Below are 15,773 nucleotides of genomic sequence, written 5' to 3' on the forward strand. Positions count from 1 at the left end.
GCTACTTCTAGGGTAGCATCTTTGATTTCTTCCTCATCCTTGTATAGCCATCTAAGGATGTTTGTATCTTCTGATTCTTCAGCCAGTGTGCCCATTTGGATAAATTTACCATCAAAATTTGTGATGGGTTGTGTTGCCTGATGTCTTGATGTGGAAGGTTGCCCATGAGATCTTGGTGAAGTTGGCAACTTAGATAGACATAAGGGTTCAAAAGAGTACTCCCCCATGCCTTGGTCATTTATTTTCATCTTTTGTCTGAAGTTCATGGATAGGGACTTGAGTTCTTTTTGATGGTTGGATGATGAGGAAGCTTGGGCCTCCCTGTTGTGTGGAACTAGGTTATCTTGAGTTGCCCCCATAGCATTGTAGTACTGAAAAGGGTTAGTATATGCAGATATTGAAATTTCTTGTCCATTGTAGGGGAACTTGAGACATTGATGGTACGTGGAAGGTACCGCTTGCATTTCATGGATCCATGGATGACCCAATAGTATATTGTATGTCAAGTCTATGTCTAAGACTTGGCACATTGTGTCTCTTTGTACAGGACCTACCTGAATGGGTAGTATCATAGTTCCTTCAAATGATCTTTCTTCATCATCATAGGCTTTGATAGTGATTTTCTTTTTGGGATCAATAGCTTGCTTAGAGAAGCCCAATGCACGGATGAGATTTAGAGTACATATATTGAGACCATCTCCTCCATCTATTAATACTCTTTTTACCCAATGTTTATAGACTAAGACCTTGATATGTAGTGGGGTGTTATGTGGATGATTCAAAGAGACATCATCATGTTCAGAAAAAGATATGTTGTGTGGCACCGTCATATGGGCCACCATGGCTTAGAATCGATCAATATCCAGATCATTTAGAATAGTTGTTTGGACAAGAGCTTGCTCCAAGATATCCTTGTATTTTGGTGAAAGTTTGAGTAACTCAAGTATAGATATCTGAGCAGGTTTTCTCCATAGTTGGTCAACCAAGTTATATTGAGCCTTTGGGAGAGTTGTTGCGGTTGATGTGTTCCCTTTCAATATATATTTCTAAGCTCTTGTTGTCACATTTATCGATGCATGTTCTTGTTTGTCTTTGATTTTTATGACATTCACTTGATTATCATATGCCAATATGTGATTGATACGAGCTCCTTTGGTATTGTTTGATGTTGATTCTCCTCCTTTGTCATAGTTGGGAAGAGGATCTTTGAAAGATTCATGGTCACCATTGGTTTTATGATCATGAACCATTAAGTCTCCCTTGTCTATCATATCTTGAACTAGGTTCTTCAACCTCATGCAATCATTTGTGTTATGCCCCTTGTTTCGATGATAATCACAATAATGTGAGTCATTCTACCATGGTGGTTTGACTTGAGGTTCAAAGTTTCTTGTGGCTAGCAATGTGATGATCTTATTTGCCAATAGTTGTCAAAATGTTGATTCCAAGGTTTTTCCTAATAGTGTGTATATTCATCGATATGAGAAAGTATTAGCGTTGCCTCTTTGATTTGTTTTGTTCCCTAGGTTGTTGTTGTTATTGCCTTGGTGATTGTTGTTGTTATTTAACGTTGAAGCTCCTTGGTAGGTATTTCATTGATAAGTGTTAGTGCCTTGATTGGCACTTCTTTGAGCATTATTGGATGATGGGTTGCCTAACAAAGTCAACACTGGTTGTTTAGACTTTACATTGTTGGCATCGATTACCCCATCATTAACAATGTTTTTGTTTCTTGTCCAAAATCTGGACTTGTCTGAGTTGTTGTTATTGTTTTGATTGTTAAAAGTGTTATTGTTTGACGAACTAACACCTTCTTTAAAGAACTTCAAGGTTCCTTTCTTGATGGAAGATTCCTCTACTTGGATACCATTCTCTATTAATATTTCAAAAGATGGTATACATTGTAGTTTGAGATGATAATTTATTTCACTATTTTGATTATCTATGAAGATTTCCATCTTTTCCTTTTCAGGCACATCTCGTGGGTACCTTGCGACCATGCATCTCCATCATTGTAGAAACACCATGAATGTTTCATTGTTCTTTTTCTTCGTATCTCATAAGTCAAGCATGGTGATGGCGTGTTTGATATTATAGGAGTACTGTGTTATGAATTTATTTACCAACTCATCAAATGATCTGATGCGAGGTGTGAGTTTTGACAACCACTCCATTATTTGTCCTCCCAAACTTCATGGGAATAGTCTCATTAAGTATGTGTCATTGTGAGCGAACTCCAAGCTCATAGTAAAAAATTCCCGAACATGATCACGGGGATCACTCTTACCATCATATTTGTCATACTTTGGTATATCTGAATTTAGGGGAAAACATGCCATGTTTAATCTCCTATCAAAAGGATAAGGACAAATGTCGTCTAATGAGTATCTTATCGTGGTTCCTTGTTTCATGTCTTGCATTTGTCTTTGAAGTGTTTGGAGTTGTTGTGTAAGAACAACTAGGGGTGCATTTGTCCTTTGATGGGGAGCTTCCCCTCGTTCATTAAGATTGTCTCGATTGCAGATATTATCTTGTTCATGAGTGTTGTCTTGTCTCTCAGTTGTTCTTGATTGTAAGCATAGTTTCTCACCCTTGTTCGTGAAATTCTCTCATCCATATTCCTTAATTTTTTTGTGTCAAAATCTTCAAGAATATTGACTCCTTTACTAGTTATCATAAGGAGATATTTTTGCTTATTCGATTCTATAAGTCTTTCTACGAGTTTTTGGAAAGCAACATTCTCTTGACATTCTTGGAGAATATCTTCGGTGATCTTTGTTTCTCCCATATTTACATATTCATCAAAAGGATTGGACACTTGATGACTCATGCTTGATTCTGGTTGTGATTCCTTCTTTTTGTTTCTCTGAGACCAAGTGATAGTGGGCATCAGTATATCTCTATAGTAGTGAATTCTTCTTCTTCTATTGGGGTTCCTGGTGGAGTTGGTGGCTCAAGTCGAGCTTTGTTGTAAGTGATAAGAAAATTTGGAAACAAGGCGGGATTAATCCTTCCTCCCCTATTAAGGCATTGGTTGAATGCTTCTTTTTGAACGTAAGCCCTACTTCTCAAAGGTTCCTTGTCAAATTTGTTGGTTTTTCCTTGGATATACAACCGCATATGACGCAAGAATACACGATGTTATTTAAAGAGTTGACAGTTGATATAGAAAAAATTACTCCTCTTGATAAGTGCCTTAGAACTAGGTTGTCTCTTCTTTAACTTAGTCTTTTGATGAAGACTTCTTCTTCTCAAAATATGGGGAGTGGTCGTACACAAATGATCAATGTTGATGTTGATGTTGGATGGATACTTTGTTTTGGATACTCAAGTATACTTGTCAAGTAAAGGTTTAGTTTGATTCACCCTTATGACAAAGTGTGCCAAATGATATGAATCAAGTTTCACGATGTAGAAACTTAATTTAACAACTTGAGATCTTAACTAGGTATTGTTTTGATAGAATTCATTGGATGGTGGAACCTTTGATCACTGTCTTGATACTCCTCAATCTTAAATATAATCTCAAAATAGTTGAAGATTTGATATCTCTTTTTAAGTGTGCTTATTTGGATTTGGAAATTTCTCACTTATGATCCTTCTTTGCAATTTGTGTTGAATTTGTCAGAGGACCTAAAAGGGTATCCGAAACTGTTGATGAAAATTTCACAAAGTGACTGGTTTGCTCTCTGTTTTTTGCCAATTTTGATCATGCGCTAAAATAGAGACTTGATGCACTAAAAGATGTCCCCAAAGTGCTACAAAATGATCCAGATGCACTATATTGCCTCTCAAATGTGCTATTTTCTACTGTTTGATAACACAATTATTGAATTGGTTATGCGCTAATATGTCCCTTTGAGGCACTAATGTTTAGTGCAAATGCGCTATAATATGTTTCAGATGCACTAGGTTGATGCTCCTATGCACTACAAAGATGTTGGCAAGCGCTATCTGGGTTTTCACCAATATGATACTGATCATGCGCTAACTATTGGTTGGAATGCGCTATCTAGTGGTCGCAAAGCGCTAGGATATTGCTCCTACACACTAACTATCTTGATAACTTTGTTTGGATGATTGAGATGTTGAGAAACAATTTTTGTGCTTAGATGGATGATTTTCTGATAAAATGATTTGAAAACACAATAGATAGAAGTAATAACAGTTTGTCTATGCTAAACAAATAGTGTATGTTCTTTTGAGGATGTTTTCACAGGTTTGGATACAAAGAAGACAGATCAAGCAGACTCTTTATTCAAAGTTCATTGACAATATCATAGCCCACTAGTCTTGATACTCCGTTAGCTCAAACAACCTTGTCACCCCCTAAGGGGTGCCCGTTTTTTTGCCTTTGTCCAGAAATTAACCCAAAGTGAATTGCTTCACAATTGAGTAGTTATCTTGGGAGATATATGGTGAGTGATCTCAGGGGTGGATTCTTCCCCACCCATGCACTATGATATTGCTAATGTTTGGTAACTGACTTGGCTCAAAGCTTCTACTTCTATAGTTTTTAATCAGACTTTTGTTCGGTCTGTAGTGATAAACTCCCTCGGGAGGCTTCCCAACCTTTAGAACAAAGGCTTTACATATCTTAAAGATACTGGTGGAAGACTAATCGCTAAGAAAAACCATTGGAGGGGATTTTCATCAACCTCCACATTTGATTATAGTGGGGTGGAATACCTGACGATAAATATGTTTCCCACTCAGGTCGTTCCCCTCTCACCGACCTTAATGGCTCACTAAGGGCAACTCAGGAGGGTAGGCCTTGTAAAGGTTTTAATGCATGAAACTGAAAGAAAGCATAAAAGAGATGGTTTTGGCTTTTTGATCACCTATTGAAGGTGAGAGCATATACCTATCACCTTACAAACACAAAAGAGAAGGATTATTTTTAAACCTTCATTGTAAAATTGTCTAAGCTAGATGGAGATGTTGCTCCAAGAAGACATGATGTTTTTTTATCCAAATATAGCAATGTGTGAAGATGGCAAGATTTTTGAACTTTAAAGAAATCTCGGTCAACCAAAGTAAATTTGTCAAATGAATAATAATGGTTTTGCAATCTTGAAAGGTCTTTTGAAATGAAATGAAGTTTCTTTTAAACTCCCAAATAAAAAATGAGGTTTATTTTAATCAACACCAAAAGAAAATGATGTTCAATTTTAACCCTTTTGCAGAAATGAGAAATTTTGTTTTGTTCTTTTTAGAGCCCAAAGAAAGATGATCCTATCTTGTATAAAAGAAAAGATTTGATTTTTTTGTTGTTCTTTTTAATCATGCAAGAAAGAAAGATGAAGTCTATTTTGGGCACCAAAAATAAATGATTAAGTTCTTTTTAAGCATCCACAAGAAAAGTGAAATTCATTTGAAGCCTTTGCAATAAGAAAAGTGAGTTGTTTTTACCAACTTATAAAAGAAAGTAAATAAAGCTAATTAACTCCTCCTTTTCTTGCACTGAAAAATGTTAGAACCTGCACACAGTTAGTCAAAAATTAAATCCTATTGGTGGGCTTCACAAGCCTAATTTTTCTGACTCTGTTACAAATTTTTCTTCTCTGTCAGAGCTACGTGCTAAAATTTTGTACAGATGCACTAAAGTATGGTGCAAAAGTGCTAAAAGAGAGTACCTATGTGCTATTATGCTGCCTAGATGCACTAAAATAGTACTCCTATGCATTTTGACAAACAAAGAAGAGTATATGCCAAAAACGTAACAGGATGCGCTACGTTATGGTCTCTATGCGCTAAACAATGCCATGTCTACGCTAAAGAAAGTCCCAGACGCACTAGTTTGCAATTCTAGCGTGATTGTTGTCTTCTACCTATACACAAAATGATGTTATTTTTAGGGGCATGCCCCATGGTGGGTGCCAGAAATGTACGCAGGCAAACATGACAATCGAAATAAATAAATTGAGATCGGATGACCTACATACCAATGAGACTCTTGGTGCAAGTATATAAACTAATTTAAACTAGTTTAACTTCCCAAGGCATGTCCCACTGTTTTCTATCTCACAGGATCCCTAAAGTTAATGTTTTTCTCTCAGATCATTGAGCAAATGAATTAGGAATGACTACTCCAAGAATGAGTGATATTGTGATCTATATGCATGAATGCACTCTAAGATCTATATGATGTGTTAAAACTATGATGATTAAGCTAGTATGAAGAGAGTGATATGATAAAGATATTGCTAAATTATCCTAATCATGATATACTAGCATGGATATATTCTATGATATGAAATGAAATGCTTCTAAATGTTTATGATGATATTTTAATAAAGAGAGGTTAAAATGCCTAGTAAATTAGACTATAATGTAGATGCATGAAACTTGGAGATATGGATAATGAAGAATGTGAGCTCTATTTATAGGGAAAATAGGGCAATGGATGGTTAAGATTGAATCATCTTAACAATGGCTAGGATTGAAAGTTACTCAATCCATGTTTACAATTTTCACCAATGAAATGGTGACAATTTTCAACAAGAGGTTGCTTGAGAGGAGATGCAAGAGGCATTGCCTGAGAAGACATGAAGGTTATCTTAGGAGGTAAGGGTTAAGGTTAGGTTAGGTTTATCCATTGGATAAAGCTTTTACCCAAGGGGTAAACTCTTGTACAAGGGTTAATAGGATAACTATGGTCAAAGCCATAAGTGCTTGATGAGACCCTTGAGTCAAAAGGATGGTTAAGTTAGAGGAAAGTCTCTAACCAAAGGTCAAAGGTGAGTTAATCATAAATGGTTATGTAAGAGCCTTTAATGGTTTGGAAGACTTTAGAGATTAAGAAGACATAAAGCTTTTAATGGTTATTGAAGACTTTGGAGGTTTTTGAGAAGTGACTTCCTTTTATTTAGGAATGTACAAATGTTTAAGAGATGGACTAGGTTAATTAAGATAGGATTAGAAGAATCTAGAAGGCTCTAGAAGAGGTTTAGAAGGCAAGTGGGAGATGTAGGAAAAAGCAAGTGGATGAGGGAAAATAATTTTAATTAAAATAAATGTTTTATTTCAACTAAAATAGATGCAACTTGCATAAATACAGGTGGTGGGATTTGATTGAATGTAAATTTAATTAAAAGGAAGAAAGTGGAATTAATTAAATAAAGTGATGTATTTAATTAAAGGTTAGAAAAGGTTTAGGTGAATTTAATTAAATAAATTGAGTAATTCATTTAATCAAATAGATGAAAATGAAGAAATTAATTAAATAAGATTTAATTAATAGGAGGAATGGGGTTAAAACAAATATTAAATATTTATTTAAGAAAGTGGTCAAATTTATACGTCTACAAGTCCATCCATCATAATAATCTAGAAAGTATCAAGTGTCAATATAGAAATGTCTAGCATCATCAAGAAGGATCCAAACATAGATTGAGTCATAAGTATAAATCAAAATATCATCAAAGAGTCTAGGCAAATCTATTGATGCATAAACAAAGGTGAAACGAGGAGGGGCACTACATCTATGTAAATCGTTGAATTTTACGTGTTAGAATTTTTTAAAAATATGAGATACAAAGCACAAAATTATGTTCATCATTTAGAAGAAGTTGTTGGACTCAATGAACACTGAGAGGGGGGTGAATGAATGTTCTAAAATTCATAATTTTATTAAACTGATTCTTAAACCATTGGATGCATAAGAATGAGAGTAAAGTGCAAAAACATAAACCAATCAAACACAATACCATAACACCATAATTTTTAAGTGGAAAACCAGAAAGGGAAAAACCACGATGGGATTTTAACCCACAATATTATTATACTTTGATCATGAGTATGACAATATTATAAAGGGGAATGCACTTGCATTTAGGAACACTACCTAGAGCTCACTGCTCAAATACAAAAGAGGGATACAATCTGGAGGAAGACTTATTGCCTTACAAATGATTAAAATTGATTGCAAGTGTGACTGAACTGAATGATAGCATCTACTAATGCCAAATAGCAGTTCCGGTTAGGCTCAATTCAACTTCTGCAACTATTCTTCTTATCTTCTTTGTTTTGTTGCACTGTCATATACCAGGGCACCAAATCTTCACACTCATAAGACTTCGCACAATCGCACATACAACTTTTTGCACATTCACACCATATTCTAAAATGTTCAAATGAATAGTTCTTGTATATCTACACTGCCAAAATAGATCAATTCTCATATTGGCTTCCAAAAACCGCATCACACGCAACATGAAATGTGTAACCAACAAGTCAGCTCAATTCACCCACAAAACCATATGTGGAACTAAACAAGATGATAACAAGCTTTGCATATGTTGGCACAATCACCTCGAACTCGAAACCAATCACCGAAATCATCCCAAAGATTTTGCATAACACGTTACACTAAAATAGCTCTGTTCTACCTAAATTACCGGATATTGGACTTTCAATCTCACTCATGAATCAACACTAGATACTAAAATTACAAATTAAGCTTCCCCAAACGTTGAATCATCTTCCTCTATCACCGCAACCAAATTTATGTAACCAAAATCAAGATCTACACACTATACTCATACTCTATCCGATATTGTATTCCACCTTCCAGACTTATGCATTTGGGTAAATACAATATTCACATACCGGATATGATTTATGAACCGAGTTGACATTGATGACAATGCCTAAACATCTCTTATGCATCAATCTTCATTGAAACAGTGTCTCTTGCCAACAATCTCCCCCTTTGGCATTTATGGCAACACTGTGAAACATGACATTGTACACCCAAAATTGCAAAATTTCCAAACTCAAAAAATCTCTAAGACTCAACAAGCTCCCCCTAAGAATATACACCATTTTTCACCTCACTCTCTCCCCTTTGACAACAATGCCAAAGATAGGAATCCACGCAAATTTATATACAAGGATATATACAGTGACTTCCAAAAGTTTGAAAATATCATCAAAAATTATCTTTAGGGGTTTCAGGTGCCTATCCCAACCTTTAAATTCTCCAAAATATTGATCAGAGTACTAAAAAGATAGGCGTGCATCTCTGCTCTTCTATGATCTATCGGAACACTCTTATTCAGAGCATTCATTGCATCTTGCTTACTACTGATCAATAAATCTATCTGGTGAGTGATAAGGCTTCTTAGTTCTCCCACTCTGCCCAAAATTTTGTCCATTTCTTGATTTAAACTCTTTATTCTATCAAGTATACCCACAACTTGACCTTAAAAATTGCTAGTAGAGACTGATTGAGGTGCATAGGATTGAGATATGCTAGCTAACTGTTCTTCACACTCTTTTATTTTTTTTGTCAATGTCAACAATAAACTTAGGCAAAATTAGACATGGCTTGTATATTTGACTGCAGTCATCTAATGTATCTTGTATGCTCTTCATAGTAGTTATTAAAAGAACCTGATCTCCTTCAATCATCTTCAAAATTATCCTCATTCTCATAGCATTAAATTGATTCAAAACTTTAACATATGTCATTTTCTCCAAAGACACAAAATGAGAATCTACTACATTTAGCAGGCTTCTAAGCTTACCGGAGGGAGTATCACATGAATCTGGCTTAAATGATGGAAAAAATTTCTCCATTACATTTGCGGCCAAAGTTATCAACTATTTATCTGCAGTGTGAGACTTGAGTAAGTCCTCACTGGCTTTTGCTTGAGAAAGAGTTGCAAGCTTCAGTGCTTGGATGGGAGATAACGAACTCAAATATATTGGCCCTTGAGTGAAATCATCTGAGTCAGTGACAATCTACTTTCCCTTGTCCGCTACAATGTCTCTTGCCACTATCACCAGAGCTTGATCATCCTTCTCTTCTCCTTTCTCCTTCTCTGCCTCCTTTGCATATGCATCTTCCATAGCATCTTCACCCTTCTCGACATCAACCTCTTCCTTTCCATCGTCAACTTTCTCCTCAGCTGCCTTCTTAGAGTCAACCTCTATCACCAAAGGATTTTGTCCAGCTTCACTAGAGACTCCAACATTAGCAGTATCAGTATCATCTACAATTGTGCCTTGCTCATTTATTTGCTCTGCCAGAATGACTTTGCCAGTTGGCTGATCTTTCTGCACATCAAAAAAATATGTTTGTACTTCCAGAATGGAAGTATCATCATGTGTTTTCTCTTCCGGTTGGGTGTCATCTTTTGCCAGATTGACTTCATATCCATGTTCTTTCAAAAATTGTTTCAAAATTATTTCAGTCTCTTTGGCAACTTCATCTATCTTCCCGAGCATAATCTTGTTCACTCTCTTTTTACTTTGGAATCTGTCCTTCGCACTCTTTATAAATCTATCAACTTCAACTTTAGAAATGACAGAACACAAATTAACTAATACATATTCTTTTATTCTTTCATCTTCTAATCTGTTTGTATGTCTCCTGACATCCAAAATATCATATAATCCCTTCGAAATCATAGATGAAAACTCTATCAAGGCTTTTCTATAAAAATCCATATACTATACAGTGGCTTCCTCTAATGCTCTTTGGTCACTATCATCACAATTCTCATAATATACAGGTACATTCTTCAAATTACCTTCCTTTAGAATGTCATCAATTATTTTAATTAATCACATTGGGGGCACAATAGTATAAGTACCTTCTAATTTTCCAGACTTCAAAGCTTCATCAAGCTTAGACTTAGGATTTATGTTGGGTCTAGGTCTACTAGATGGCTCAAGTTCTGTCCTAGGTTACTTGGTCAGTTGGGCTCCACCAGATTCAGGCTTCTTCAGCACCCTAGCAAAGGTACTAGTCTTCTTTACCTCTCACAATGCTTCATCAGACTTTGTCTCTACATCTTTAGCAGTGGTTGTAGTATATACCCTCTTAGACTTCTCCTTTTCCTGTTTTCAATTTCACCAGTTGACTTAGATTTTGGCTTGGGTGGAGTAACGGGCTTCTAAGCATTAGAGGTAGGTGCTGACTTGGTTTACCTTGGCTTAATTTTCTTGGGAGGAGTGGAGACCAGTTTTGTTTTCTTAGGCTTTACCATGTCCTCGTTTTAAAAAAAATTCTGCTCTCTAGCCCTTTGTACAACTTCCTTGGTTATTCCCATTTTCTCTGCAAACTCTTCTACTTATTTTATAACCTTCCTCTTTCTCTCGGGATCAATGAATTTTTTATGTAGGTCTAGACTTTTCTCCTTATAAGTACCTGTAAAGCGGAAAATCGCAATCGAACCCTAAGTGTTCTCCCCACCACTCCAAGGAGAAAGAAAGGAGGTCACTAGGGTTGACGGTTTTCACTTAGGGGAGACTTTACATTCAAAAGAGGGGTTGAAACCCACAAGATCCAATCCCACACAATGCAAGATTGGATTCTAAATGAGTTTCAAGGGTTGTGACAGCAAGGCTACCCTCTTTTGTAAAGAATGTAGATAGAAGGATTGAGCTAGGAATGCATGTAAAGTGAGAAAGATTCACTTATAAACAGAGATAGGAACATAGGATGAAGCTGTGGACCTGGAATTAGCAGTAAAATGTCGAGACGGTGCTGTCCTAAAAATTTGAGTGAAATTTGACGGGACGATGGTGCCCGGCGTGCACACGGTCCTCCGAAAAATCCGCGAAACGAAGGGGGATCTGTTCGTCTCTGCACAAGGATTCTAGATCTTCAATTACAGCCGCATACCTGCAACCTACACAGAGAAAAGAGAGGACAATTGGGGGGTTAGGGATTAGGGGTTTGCCTTTAGGTCAAACCCCGGTTTTGGAATTAACCAAGAAATGAGAATGCTGTAAATGTAAATGTTTGTAATGTAAACAAGTACTGATACCTTGTTGTAAGAATGTTTGTATTCTTACATGCGAAGGTGTAAATGTTGTTGTATGTTGTATGTTGTATGTGGTATTTGATCTCCTCTTCAATGGTTGAATCCTTGTCTTGAATGCAACACTTAGCCTTGAATGGAGACTTAGAATGATCAATTGCTTGAAGGAATGCTTGAATGCTTGAATGCTTGAGTGTTTTAATATCGCTTCCGCGTCTTGTACACATATGTCCTTCCTTCTCAAAATGGGAGAGGAAATGTAGTTTATATACTTGTCAATTAGGGCTGATAGACTGATTTTTCTGACCTTGGGCCGACATAGCAACCTTATTTTCCAATTTGCAAACTTAAAGACCCGAGGCCCAAAAGAGATCGGGCCCAAAATAGGGCCAGGGACCAGGGCGCTGGGCGCCATGGTCCTGGGGGGACCAGGGCACTGGGTGCTCTATTCCTGAAGGACCAGGGCACTGGGTGCCATGGTCCCACCTCCCAGGATAGCAGGGTGCAAGGAGGGATCATGCCAAGGTGCAGAAAAATGCAGTTTTCGGTGTCATGAACAAGTTTCGGGGTCTCCATTCAGGTTCAGTGTTGCGTCGCCATCGTGAAGACCCAAATGCAGTCGAAATTGCAAGTGTCACAATTTTAGGACGTTACATTTATCCCCCACTTTAGCGGGATTATAAGCGTACGCCCATACTTCCGGTAAAGTACAAGGAAACAACATTGAAAGACTTTCACCATGTCAAGGAGGCAAGACACACCAAGCCCCTAGTGGACTAAGGATCTTACGACTTCGATTGACAAAGTAAAAGGGAAGATCATGAGGGAGAACCATGACTGTCAGTAGTAAGGTTCCCTCACTATGAGTCATGCAAGAGAAATACCAAAAATTTTCAAGGCAAAGCTAAGTTCGCCAAGAAATTTTCAAGTATCCTGAAGGGATAGACGGGGTGTATGCCCCCCTACGTTAAAGTGATCGCACATGCCTCAACAGGGGTGATTGCTTTAAGGTAGTGATACACATAAGAAATGAGAAGGGAAAGGAGCACGTTATCACAAAGATTTAGCCCCCAAGTGTGAGATAAACCCAAGGATATTAGACACAAAACACAAAGCACGAGGTGACTTCGCTTTCCTCGGGGTCAGTATGCTGTATGATAATTCATGTATATCATATGTATGTATGCATAATTGTTCTTCATTCCCCAATCAAGGACAGTCACCTAGAAGAAGGGAACACATGTGTCTTTTGAGTCAACATGAGAGAGACCAAAAGAGATCTCAATGCTTTGCATCGTCCTCAAGTAGACAACACTAAGGACAACAAATAGATGAATGAGAATAACACATAGAAGAAGTAACAAAAGAAAGAGAGGAGGAGAGAATCTGCTAAGCTAATGAAACTAGTCTAGCGCATCATCCACCCCCCGATCTTGCTCATCAATATTTCGGGAAGGCAGGGAACACGCTAGAGGAGGAACATCCAACACAGCAGATGGAGCTATCACGAGATCCAAACAAGGGCTATGCTCATGTTCCAAGCCACATTGTTCTTGTCTAGGAGCTAGGATAAGTGCTTTAGAAAATTCATTAGATAACTGGTTATCAACATCAACATATTCATATTCACTATCAGAAGAAAGAGGAGTAACATTTTCATCATCTATATCATCATCAAGATTTATAAAAATAGGATCTTTAACTTCCACAGGATCAAAACCATCATGCATCTTATGCTTAGGAGATTTTGGCTCAATTTTCGGCTGAGGAGAAAATGGAACAATACTAGCTGAAGGTGTTTTTGGAGATTGCAAAGTTTGAGAAGCAACTGCCTGAGCTCTAAGACGACGCTTTCGTCAGCGTTCACGCGTAGAACGATTTCGTCTAGTCTTAGTAGGAAGTTGAGAAGACTGAGGAGGAGGAATGTTCTCATCCTTATCACTTGGGTGTTTAGGTTGTGGTCTCTTAGGCTGGATAATAGGAGAAGAGGAAGGTCTCTTCTCTCCATAAGAGGAAGGAGGAGGAACTGCTCCATATAAAGGAGGAATATTTGGTTTAGGAAGGAGACCAAGTCCATCATGACGAGGAGGTATAGGCCTATTTTTAGAAAGTTTATTAGACACAGACATAGTCACATCCATAGGAATGGGTTGGGAATCTTCTTGAGGAAAGACATTAGTTTTATCTTTCAAAGGAAGAACTTCCTTCTCAAGAACGATAGGAATATCAAGTTTGGGTGTTCTAGGTTCACTTAGAGATAGGATCATATTTGTTTTCCACTTTTGATAAGATTTGAAAAGATGATCACTTCGCGGTGGAAGAGGTTGGAATTGTTTAGGCCAAAAATAATCAATAGGAACACTAGAAGTTCTTTCAGCTGGTTTAAAGAGACTATGATTGACTGTAACAACTTCACCATTATAGGGAAATTTCAAACATTTATGAATAGGAGAAGCAATAGCTTTCATGGAAGATAGCCAAGGATAGCCTAGCTTCACACGAAATTGTTCAGATGAAGGAATAATAGCAAAGCTCACATCAAGGGATTTGTTATGGACCTCAATAGGTAATGTAATAGAACCAATTGCAGGAGAAGAAAATGCATCAAATAATTTCACAATCACATCTGTTTTGTCATAGATCACTTGATTCAATTGCAAAGTAAAAAGAAATTCTTCAGTAATAACATTAACCATGCAAGAAGGATCAATAAGCACTCCACGGCAAGGTGTATTCTTGACTTTTGCAACTATATATAAAGGACCATCAGGTGCCCTAATAGTTTCACTAGAATCAAATGTGATGGAAGGTTCTTTAGGGTTTTCTTGCTACTCTACAAAGTTAATCACATTCGGAGTCATAGACACAAGACCATCAGATGAGAAAGAAGAATCATTAACCTCAATCACATTAGAGGTATGAGAAGGTAATGGATCAGTAAAAATCTTAAGATTTTGGTTAGGAGGAGCTACAGATGTGTTGCCTTTATCATTCATACCAGAAACAGAGATAGTATTATTATCAATCAAATCTTGAATTTTACCCTTTAAAGCAAAACATTTTTCAGTATCATGCCCAGGTTGACGATGAAATTGACAAAAAGATTTGTTATCAAAATAGGGTGAATTAATCTTTGCAGGATCTATTTGCTTTATAGGAGGGAGAGTAAGCACATTTTGTTCCAATAACTTATTCATAATACTATGCAATGATTCATTCAAAGGAGTAAACTTTCTTTCTTTCTTGAAAAACTTAGAAATAGGAGGCACACCTGATGCTGCATTCACATTGTTGTTGATGATGTTTTCATTGAACTTAACGGACTCTCTGTTCGGTTTAAACTTTCCAAATGGTTGTTGACTACTATCACCCTTATCACTCGGAGCCATAGGATTTGCTTGTTCCATTTGACTCACAGTCAGTTGATAATGGTGAAGAGTTGCACACAACTGTTGGAAAGAAGTAAACTCAGAAAACAAAAGTTTTTCTCTAATATCTTTTTGTAAATTAGAAATAAAGATTCTTTTAATATCATTGTCAGGTACTGGAAAAGAAATTTGAGCGCACAAATGCTTATATCTACCAATGAAATCAGTCACTTTTTCTTTAACACCTTGTTTACAATGCATTAAATCAATCAAAGTAACTTTAGGACTTATATTGTTTTGAAATTGTTGAATAAAAGAATTTGCAAGTTGTTCGAAAGAAGTAATAGAATAAGAAGGCAACGAGCAATACCATTGTAGGGCTTTATCTCTCAATGTTCTAGTAAACAGTTTTGCAAGCAACCTTTGGTCATAAGCGAAATCGGTACATATTGTTTGAAAAGTCTTAACATGTGTTAGAGGATCACCTTTACCATTATAAAGCTCCAAATGCGGGATTTCAACATGCTTAGGAGGGATAGCTCGAACAATGTCAAGAGAAAGTGGGCTCGCAACATCAAATGTGGGCACACTAAACTTAGATTGATTCATAGAGGCAATTTGTTGCTGTAAA

The sequence above is a fragment of the Cryptomeria japonica genome, chromosome 6 (assembly GCF_030272615.1).
Source record: "Cryptomeria japonica chromosome 6, Sugi_1.0, whole genome shotgun sequence".
NCBI lineage: Eukaryota > Viridiplantae > Streptophyta > Pinopsida > Cupressales > Cupressaceae > Cryptomeria > Cryptomeria japonica.